General features: G+C 33.3%; 1 long non-coding RNA gene across 3 annotated transcripts in view; it reads right to left on the reverse strand.

Moving 5' to 3' along the window:
* The window catches only part of LOC142624663 (uncharacterized), a 34,080-nt gene extending 24,600 nt beyond the window's left edge, over nt 1-9,480 (reverse strand). Inside the window, exons 1-3 of one of the 3 annotated variants that reach the window (XR_012842360.1) lie at nt 8,707-9,385; nt 7,959-8,181; nt 7,086-7,870 (exon numbers count right to left, since the gene is read on the reverse strand). This is a non-coding gene — a long non-coding RNA (uncharacterized LOC142624663). Of the gene's footprint in view, nt 1-7,085; nt 7,871-7,958 lie in introns of those variants that run through there. The other 2 variants (XR_012842359.1, XR_012842361.1) reach the window with 2 other exon arrangements.
* Nucleotides 9,481-9,737: the final 257 nt, after the last annotated feature.

Raw genomic sequence — 9,737 nt, forward strand, 5'->3', positions numbered from 1 at the left:
GTTCCACCTCCCAAGGTGAAAACACATCCTGAAGTTGATTTTTTGAAATCTAGATCCGATTGAAAATCTAAATCTGTATAGCCAATGGGAATTAAATCCTCACACCGGTAAACAAGCATATAATCTCTCGTTCTCCTAAGATACTTGAGAATATGTTTTACTGCTTGCCAATGTTTTGATCTTGGATTTGATTGATATCGGCTGACCATGCCAACTGAATAACAAATATCTGGTCTAGTACAAAGCATGACATACATAAGACTTCCCACTACAGAAACATAAGGAACTTGTCTCATCATATTTTCTTCCTCTTGAGTCTTAGGCCTTTGGTCATCAAATAGAGGAACTTCATGTCTAAAAGGAAGCAATCCTTTCTTGGAGTTTTGCATGCTAAACCATTCTAGGACCTTATCTATATATCCATCTTGTGATAAGTCTAACATCTTATTCTTGCGATCTCGCCAAAGCTTGATCCCTAGAATAAAGTTAGCCTCACCCAAGTCCTTCATATCAAATTGGCTTGACAACCAAACTTTAACCGATGACATTACCCCTACATCATTCCTAATGAGTAGAATATCATTAACATAAAGCACTAGGAACATTATTACTTTATTTCGATGTCTTTTGTACACACATGGTTCATCAAAATTTTGTTCAAAACCAAATGACTTGATTGCTTAATCAAATCTAATGTTCCATGACCTAGAGGCTTGTTTAAGTCCATAAATGGACCTATTCAACTTGCATACTATATGCTCTTGGTTCTTTGCTATAAAACCTTCTGGTTGCAACATGTGTATTTCTTCTTCAAGATTGCCATTAAGAAATGCAGTCTTGACATCCATTTGCTAAATCTCATAATCATAATGAGCAGCAATTGATAAGAGAATATTGATAGAATAAACCTTATTATCCTTGTGACCATCGAATAAACCTTCAACTGTTCCTTTTGGATACCCTACAAAAAATACCACTTCTGTTTTAGTCTTTAACTTGTCAGACTTTCCTTTCAACACATGTGCTGGACAACCCCAAATGTGGAGATGGCTCATACTAAGCTTACGCCCATTCCACAACTCTACAGGTGTTTTAGGAATAGACTTCAAAGGTACTAAATTCAGAAGATACATTGCAGTATTTAAGGCATATCTCCAAAAAGAAATTGGTAGAGTCGAATAACTCAACATGGACTTAACCATATCTAAAAGAGTCTTATTCCTTCTTTCTGCTACATTAATTTGTTGTGGAGTTTCAGGTGCAGTCAACTGGGATATAATCCCATTTTCAGTCAAGTAATCCTTAAAATCACCAAGAAGGTATTTGCCACCTCAATCAGATCGAATGGCCTTTATATGTTTACCCAATTGATTCTCAACTTCAGCCCTAAACTCTTTGAACTTTTCAAAGGCTTCAGACTTCCGTTTCATTAGGTACACATAACCAAATCTAGAGTAATCATCAATGAAAATAATGAAATACTCATAGCCACCTCTTGCTTGGATTGACTTAGGACCACATACATCTGAATGTACTAGTTCTAGCAAATCTTAGGCTCTTCTATCCTTTGCATTAAAAAGTCGTTTGGTCATCTTACCTTCTAAACAAGATTCGCAAACTGGAAAACCATCAAAGTCCATGGGCTGTAAAAGTCTAGTCTTTGAATCCTACTTGAATTAATATGACCTAAATGCAAGTGCTATAGATATGCATCACTAGTAGAAGGAAACTTTCTCTTTAATGATTTTACATGAGAGCTACTATCTAATTCAGAATTGTATAATTCATTCTTATCAGGAGTTAAAATATAAAGATCATCCACAATATTGCCAGAACAGATAAACACTTTATCCTTCTTTATTACAACATTGTTTTTCAAGATAACACAATATCCATGTTTACCTAAGTAAGTTGCAGAAATTAAATTCCTACGAACATTAGGTACATACAAACAGTCTTCCAATATTAAAACTCAAGACTTAAAACATAAATTAAACACTCCAACAGCTACAACCAGAATCTTGCTCCCATAAGCCAAAGTAAGAAATAGTTCTCCCTCATTCAACTTTCTGGTCTCCTGGAACCCCTACAAAGAATTGCAGATATGATTAGTACAACCTGAATCCACACACTAGGAATCCGTTGGATTCTGTACCAAACATATTTCAAGAAGAAATGAACTTTTCATACCCTTATTCTTGGCAGCCTTGAATGTTGGACAATTCTTCTTCCAATGTCCTTTCTCACCACAATAGAAACACTTTCCTTTGGTTTTCTTTTCTTTGTTGGCAACCCCTAAGACAATTTGTTTACCATCTTTCTTAGTGAAGTCCTTCTTCTTCTTCTTCTTACCCTTACCTTTCGACTTAGGTTGAGAAGTAGAAGTTTCACCTACATTGGCTTCAATACTAGAAGTACTAAGGATGCCTTCCGCCACCACTAATTCATTCATTAATTCAGACAAAGAATAAATCTTTTTGTTCATATTATAATTGAGTTTGAATTCCTTGAATGATTCTGGTAATGATTGGAGTATCATATCCACTTGAGATTCTCCATCAATGTCGGCACCTAAAACTTCTAATGTGTTCAAATTAGCAATCATCCTAAGACAATGCTCCCTAACTGAACTTCTTACAGCCATTTTGGTATTATAAATTTGTCTCATGGTTTCTTGTCTTGCAGAACGGCCTTGCTCACCAAACATCTCCTTCAGACTATGCATTATGTCCGAAACAAGTTTTACATCCTGCATTTGATGTTGTAGAACATTTGAGATAGATGCTAGGATATAGCACTTGGCCATCTCATTAGATTTCTGCCAACAATCATATCACTGTTTTTCCTCAAGAGGAGCATCTAATGAAGGAAAGGTAGGACATGGTTGAGTAAGCACATATTTGTGCTCTTCAGTAGTAAGAACAATGCCCAAATTTCTTTTCGAGTCAACATAGTTGGATCCAATCAATTTGTTTTGGTTAAGAATAGAAACAAGTGGGCTAAATGATGCCATAATAAAATCTGAAAATAATAAACATAAATATAATAAGAAAACTGGATATTATCAATTTAGCATATAAACATATAATATGGAACGTTAATAAAACCATAAAATAATATATGTAACGACAACCTAATCTCATATTCAATATCCCTCAACATAGAGTGAATATAAAATACTATAATTGATTGAAAACTATTCTCATTATTAGTGTTATCATGATAACTCTTATCAAATACTAATAATATGACGTTTTACATTTAACCTCTAAGTAATAATAATAAGAACTCAGCATAGATGATACTATAATACTTAGTCTAGTGTATACCATTGTCTAGAATCATGTGTAACCACATTTCATCCCTTTAACAGATTTATTTTCTAGTATCATGATAAAACACCCTCCGCATGAAATGCAAAGCTCGAAACTAAGACAAGGTGTTCATCAAACCATTATAAACCAGAAAATTCAATCTTGTAGGACCATGAAATAAATACTCTTCGCATGGAATGCTAAGATCGAGGCAAAGACAAAGTATATATTTCACACTACTACGAACCAACAATGGAGACCGTAAAATCCAACCATTGTATCTCTCTTCCACTAGATATTTTAAATTAAAGGTTTTTTAGATGAAGAACCATAAGAATGCTAGACACGTTGAAAATATAATCCTAATCTCATTAGGAATAAATTTCATTAAACTAGCATTAACATAATGAGATTAGGAATAATCCTAATCTCATTAGGAATAAATTTTATCAAGGATATACGGATGATACATGCAAATAATGCATATGGAAACTTTTATAATATTGCATGCAAGACAATTGAATCCTTGGTGTAGCCAAGCCGTGCAACTATATTCCATGCCATGCAATGACAATCCATGAAATTACGTCCAAGCCATGCAAACCATGCATGAAGTCCAAGTCGTGCATTGATGATTCACAAATATGGTAGTTACAAAACAGTTATTTGAACAATCAATAACCACCATAAAACAATGCAATCCGTATAGATTCATGGCAATCTATCAATGGCCATCATGAAGACACAGTACAAAATTCAATCTCACTTTCAATATATATTACAAACTTAGTTTTCCATTAATGGTTATTGAATCAATGACCAATCCGTACACATGTAGAACAATATATCACATATATTTATTAATGCACACAAGATTTATGGAACAATATCTTTATGCAAAAATTTGAAAACACAAAAATAACGGTTTTCTTAAATTCTAAAATTTAATCACACACTATATAATCATGATATGAAAACCTAGCTCTGATACCAATTGAAAGAAAAACTAGTTTTGCATCTCATACAAAACACATAGCGGAAGCAACAAACAAGGATCTATTTCATTCATAATTGATAACGTGTACTATATAAATTTTAGAATTTAAGAACAAGATAGCATACCTTGGTGTAAAGAAATTCAAAAAAAATATTAGAAGCACTTGAGAATACTTTTAATCTTCACTCCAATTCCACTTTACGCCCAAGATGTGTGGTTTCTCAATCAGTTTTCAAAGGAGAATGAAAGTGTGTCTCACACTCTCTCACACACCGTTTCTTATTTCACTAATAAAAATTCAGTATGTTTCTCCATTTATAACTAACTGATTATCTAATTGGGCCTTTCCAATTGGGTTTTAGTGTGTGGCTTAGAGTGGGACCAAAAGGGACCAATAAGACACTAGCTCCAATGTGCCTTGGGCTTTTCCGTCAACTCTTGACAAGTCCAAAGTTACCATTAATTATATTTAATACCACTATATAAATATAATTGCACTCTAGGCCTTATTAATAAATTATATCCCAAGACTTTATTATATATGCAACTCCTTCATAAAATATTCGTAGTAACACAAAGTCATAAATGTAGACTGCTACTTTGTAAATTACTACATCTTATCCTTGAGTACCCAGTTTAATCCTTTAAAGTTATTCATTATATATTTATGAAATCCAATTTCATAAATATATACTTTAGTAATTTCTTACTAAAGTGGTTAAGCCTAACTCTCTAAATAACTGAACTCATTAAACTTATCTCAAGAGAATATTTTATATTTCCATCAAGAGACTATGAATTCCATCTTGAGAATATATGTTCCATCAACACTAAATGTGGCTGCCCAACATACTGAGGTTTTGATCGTCACTTTAGATCTCACTTTTGATATATCAAAACAACCTACACCTCATGATCAGATCCATTATTCTCTTAGGATTAAGAGTTCATGCAAATAGAAGTCGTGAGATTTATTATTCATTTGACAGTCATTAGGAGAATAATAAATATCGCAGTGATCCTGTTCAATATGTCTTAACTCTTAAACATATCAACATATCAACTAGAAGTCTCCACTTCCATGATCAAGACAAATCATTTTAGTTGATACGTTATAATCTTCGCAGATGAAATGTCCAATTTCATCACCGACTACGAACTATAAATTCTGAGTTTACAAAGAACTTGTGATTTACAATTTCTATGACTTTCCACATAAATCATATACAATGCATCTCATGGACTATATGATAATGTCCCATATTCATGTTACCATTATTTTAGATAATAAAAAAATAATTTTATCAATCACAATATTAAGTCATACATAATGTCATACATAATATCATACAATAGGATTTAAGGGCACTAATCTTAACAAAAATGTGATGTCAAATGCATATTGTTTTGCATTTTCTTTTGAAAACAGGCGTTTTGCCTATCCAAACGGGCTCTTTGTATCATTCTTTTGTAGTAGCGGGAGCTAAAGTAAAACATTTCGTCGAGCCTTGAGTAATTGGGCCTTTAACAACTTTATGAGTCCGAATTCACAAATTAAATTTAGCTGGCCTATTGTGTTGGGCAATAAAGATTTAGCCTCGAACACTGTCTAGATCTTTTCATCCCGTGTTTTTTCATCCTGTGTTTTGTATGAACCAAGACAGCAGCATAAAATGGTAAACATCAGTTGTGGGAAAATTCATAAACAGCATTAATTAAACAAAATAATAACATAAACCCACTGTCTTGGCCTCTTGTGGTTCTTAATCAACAAAGTAACACTTGTGTGACTACCATAAAAAATAAAAATAAAATCTATACTTATTCTTAAGTAGCTTTAGTACAGTGTTGAATTCCAAGAAGTCATCAGAAACTTGAACCTCTTAAACTACATGAACCATGTCTACAGGTAGGCCCATATTAAAGAGAGAATCCAAGCCACTGGAGGGGTACCTCTAACTGTCTAAGATTTTGATATTGATTTGGATGTTTCAAATTAATAAGAAAATTGATCTGAGTATAACATTGAAACATTCTAATTTAAGCCGACTATAGGTCAGAAAGGGGCTTGTCTAAGCTTTTTTGGAATATTTTTGGCGTTTAACAAAATGCAACAGATTCAGCTGAAGTTCATAGTAATCAGGCCAAGAAATTTGCCTCAGCGCCTAAGGATTCCCAGGCCTTGAAAAGTAAGCTAGCCACACATAGGGACAACCCTTTGAGATATTTTCCACGTAACTGAACTTGAATCATCCAATAAAAACTACTAGCTTAGAATCAAGTATCAGTATCCAAATTTATCAAATTTAAAAGAATAAAAAAAACCTAAAAAATGAATTTATTTTATTTCATTTGCAATGCACGTTTGTATGATCCAATTGTTTCATTCTCAACAGAAATTTAAGAATAGGTCTCTAAATACACTACTAAAAACATTTCTCTGTGAATACTCTTGAGTAAAATCACAAATGCCAAAGCACAATATGTATTCATGCTATGCTTACAGTAGAAGTATAACAAAATAGAAAACCTTTATCAAGCCTTGAGTCACATCCTTCATTGTACATGTATACTCTTCTGTGAGATTTTCAATATATATGCCAAATTTGACATCTTCTCTTATCTGGGAAAACAAAAGAAAAGACCTAAGAAGACCAGGTTTCTAGCATAAAAATGAAAGATGAAATATTTATAACTTCCTTTTAACTAAGGATTTCTCTGAATTGGATCCAACAAATTGGTGATTGCTCATAGTAAATCTGCAATAAACTGAAAAATCAAATGGCATATCCTTACTAGAATAAGTAGGTCAAGTCTACCAAAAGAAATAGTTTATAATCACTCAAACTTGAGAAAAGAAAAACAACACAGATAGTTAAATTTTTCCCCAGCATGCTTGATTTGCTCCTATTAAGGAAGTACAAAAGCACAAATTAGGACTATAGTACAATGATATGATATAAGCTTCAATGAGCTACAAATAAGAGAATCAGGTTGATAATTGGATAATTTTTTTTATGTGGGCACAGAATCTCTCAAAAACACAGGGGGTTAAGCCTTGTTGATCATTGGATAAGTTTTTTCTACAACTACAAAGGCATTGGCTGGACCCTTGGTATAAATGTACAAGTCTTTCTGCTTCCTGTCTAACAAAATAAAGATATAGAGAAAACATTAATAGCACCATTATACATAATACAAAATAAGAAAAGAAACAAAAGCAATCTAAAAGATAGTTGTACATATGCACTCAGGTTGCGTTCCTTACACACAAACAATATGTGGCCATCCATCTTTGTACACTCAAGTTGAGTTACTTAAGGTTCTGCCCTCAAGACAAACACTTCATACTAAAATTGACATCATGTTTTATGGCCACATCTTTCATCTAGCTTATACCACTAATTGAGCTAACAAACAAATAACAAAAACACACCCAAAAGTCCATTGGGACATTTTCAAAAACACTTCAAATGCATCCATTAAAGTACCTGAAATTCATTCATTGTCACTTGCAACCTTCCTTTCCCCTTCTCCCTCCTCTCTTTCCTCCAAGTTCCTAAGCATGGAGGCATATTGTAATCCATCAATCAACAAATCATTTTGTGATTAATTGAAAAACATGAAAGATCTAATGCCCCACTTACAACACAAAATCCTGAATGTCTGCAATTTGTGAGAAGGATCCCTCCTATGCCCCTTTCTCTGCAATTTGTGATGGTGCAGATAACAATCCCTGAAATTTCTGCTGCCAGTATCCCTCTTTTCTTCTTCTTCTCCTCTCTTTTTCCTCTCTGTTTCTTCTTCCATACGTGTTTCTCTATCAGTACTCACAACTCGGTGTCAATGGGAGAAAAACTGGAGGAAAATCTGGCAATACAGACAAAGGTAAAACTCTCTAGTTTTATGTATTACTAGTTTATCATTTGATGCACGTGCAACACTAACAAAGGACATTCGTAGTAATTCTATCATGGCTTTGCTTAAATTATAAGCTGAATTTCTCTGTAACATTTAAAATGAGAAACAAAAATTTATTAGTAACAAAATTACTTCAAAGAGTATTTTGTTATGCAGATGCTCAAATTAAAATCTAGAGTTTGTAATTTGTATTTTTATATGAGAGCCTTCCATTATATCATTCAGTCACTGCATTTCCAAGCAATAAAAAAACAACTATAAGTCAATTAATCATAAATGTAATATAACCACCTACAACAATAACGTCAACAAAGCCTTAATCCCAAAATTTTTAGGTCAGCAATGGATACTCAACAAATTAGCTAGGGTCAGCCATGAAGATAAACAATCAAACAAATTAACATGGGAACCATTTCCACAAACAAACAGAATTAGCAACCGGAAAAAATGTTTTAAAATGTTCAGATCTATTACCAAATCCACAGTTTCCTTCAACATAGCCACCAATACTTTAGACTTGTCCCCATCTCTTCCTTCCTCTCTAAAACACCATCACACTCCAACTAAGTTTCTATCACCACAGAACCATTGACAAATCAGAATCTCCATGAAAACATTACAAAAAGAAATTAAATTTAATTAAAAAGAACTTTAATTACCCTAAAAGCAAAATTCACATATACCCAGATGGCTAAGTACCAGGTGACCCAAAAATTAAGCTAAAAATACCCCGAAAAATTCAACAAATTTAACATTAACAAACCCAAAAAGTTCTATTGTTTTTCACATGCCCAGAATTCCCAAAACTCAAAACCCCTCTAAAGTCTAAACAATTCGGTACGTATCGGCTAATACCATTAGTTACAAAAGAACCCAGATGCTAAAAACTCAGTTTTATGTATTTTTACCCCCCAAAACAAAAGACAAAATAAAGTCCGAGAAGAATAAAAACAGAAATTCAAAGTAGCCAGAAAGCCCAAAAAAAACTGCTGAGCTCGTCGTAAATCTGTCCCTTGATGGCCATTGCCAAGGCCATGAGCAGAGGATTATTGTGGTCAGACTCAGAGCCATCGTATTCGTACTAGAAGTTTTGACAAGTACTCACTCTTATCGTACCAGTTGTCAAACCGTACTCTATAGATAACTCAAATTACGAAAAAAACACCCTGCTCAACACGCTTTGGCATAATAAAATATGGACGAAAATGTAATTTCATATCCTGCTTAACGAAAATATACGTGTATATATAAATATAAAATTTAAAAGAAAGAGAAACAACATGGCGATGTCGTTCTCAAAAAAACAGAAAAAAAAAAAAAAAAAAAAAAACATGGCGATGAAGTTGCCAACTATCCTACGTAAAACCTCCTAGCTAGAGCTAGGGCTTAAACAACAACCAATAACACTGAGCCTTTTATTATGAAGAGGAGAGAAATTGCAACTATAACATAAAACAAACAATGGGCAAGTTGGCTAGAGACAATTTGCCTTTTATTTCTACCAC

Source organism: Castanea sativa, chromosome 2 (assembly GCF_040712315.1).
Source record: "Castanea sativa cultivar Marrone di Chiusa Pesio chromosome 2, ASM4071231v1".
Taxonomy (NCBI): Eukaryota; Viridiplantae; Streptophyta; class Magnoliopsida; order Fagales; family Fagaceae; genus Castanea; species Castanea sativa.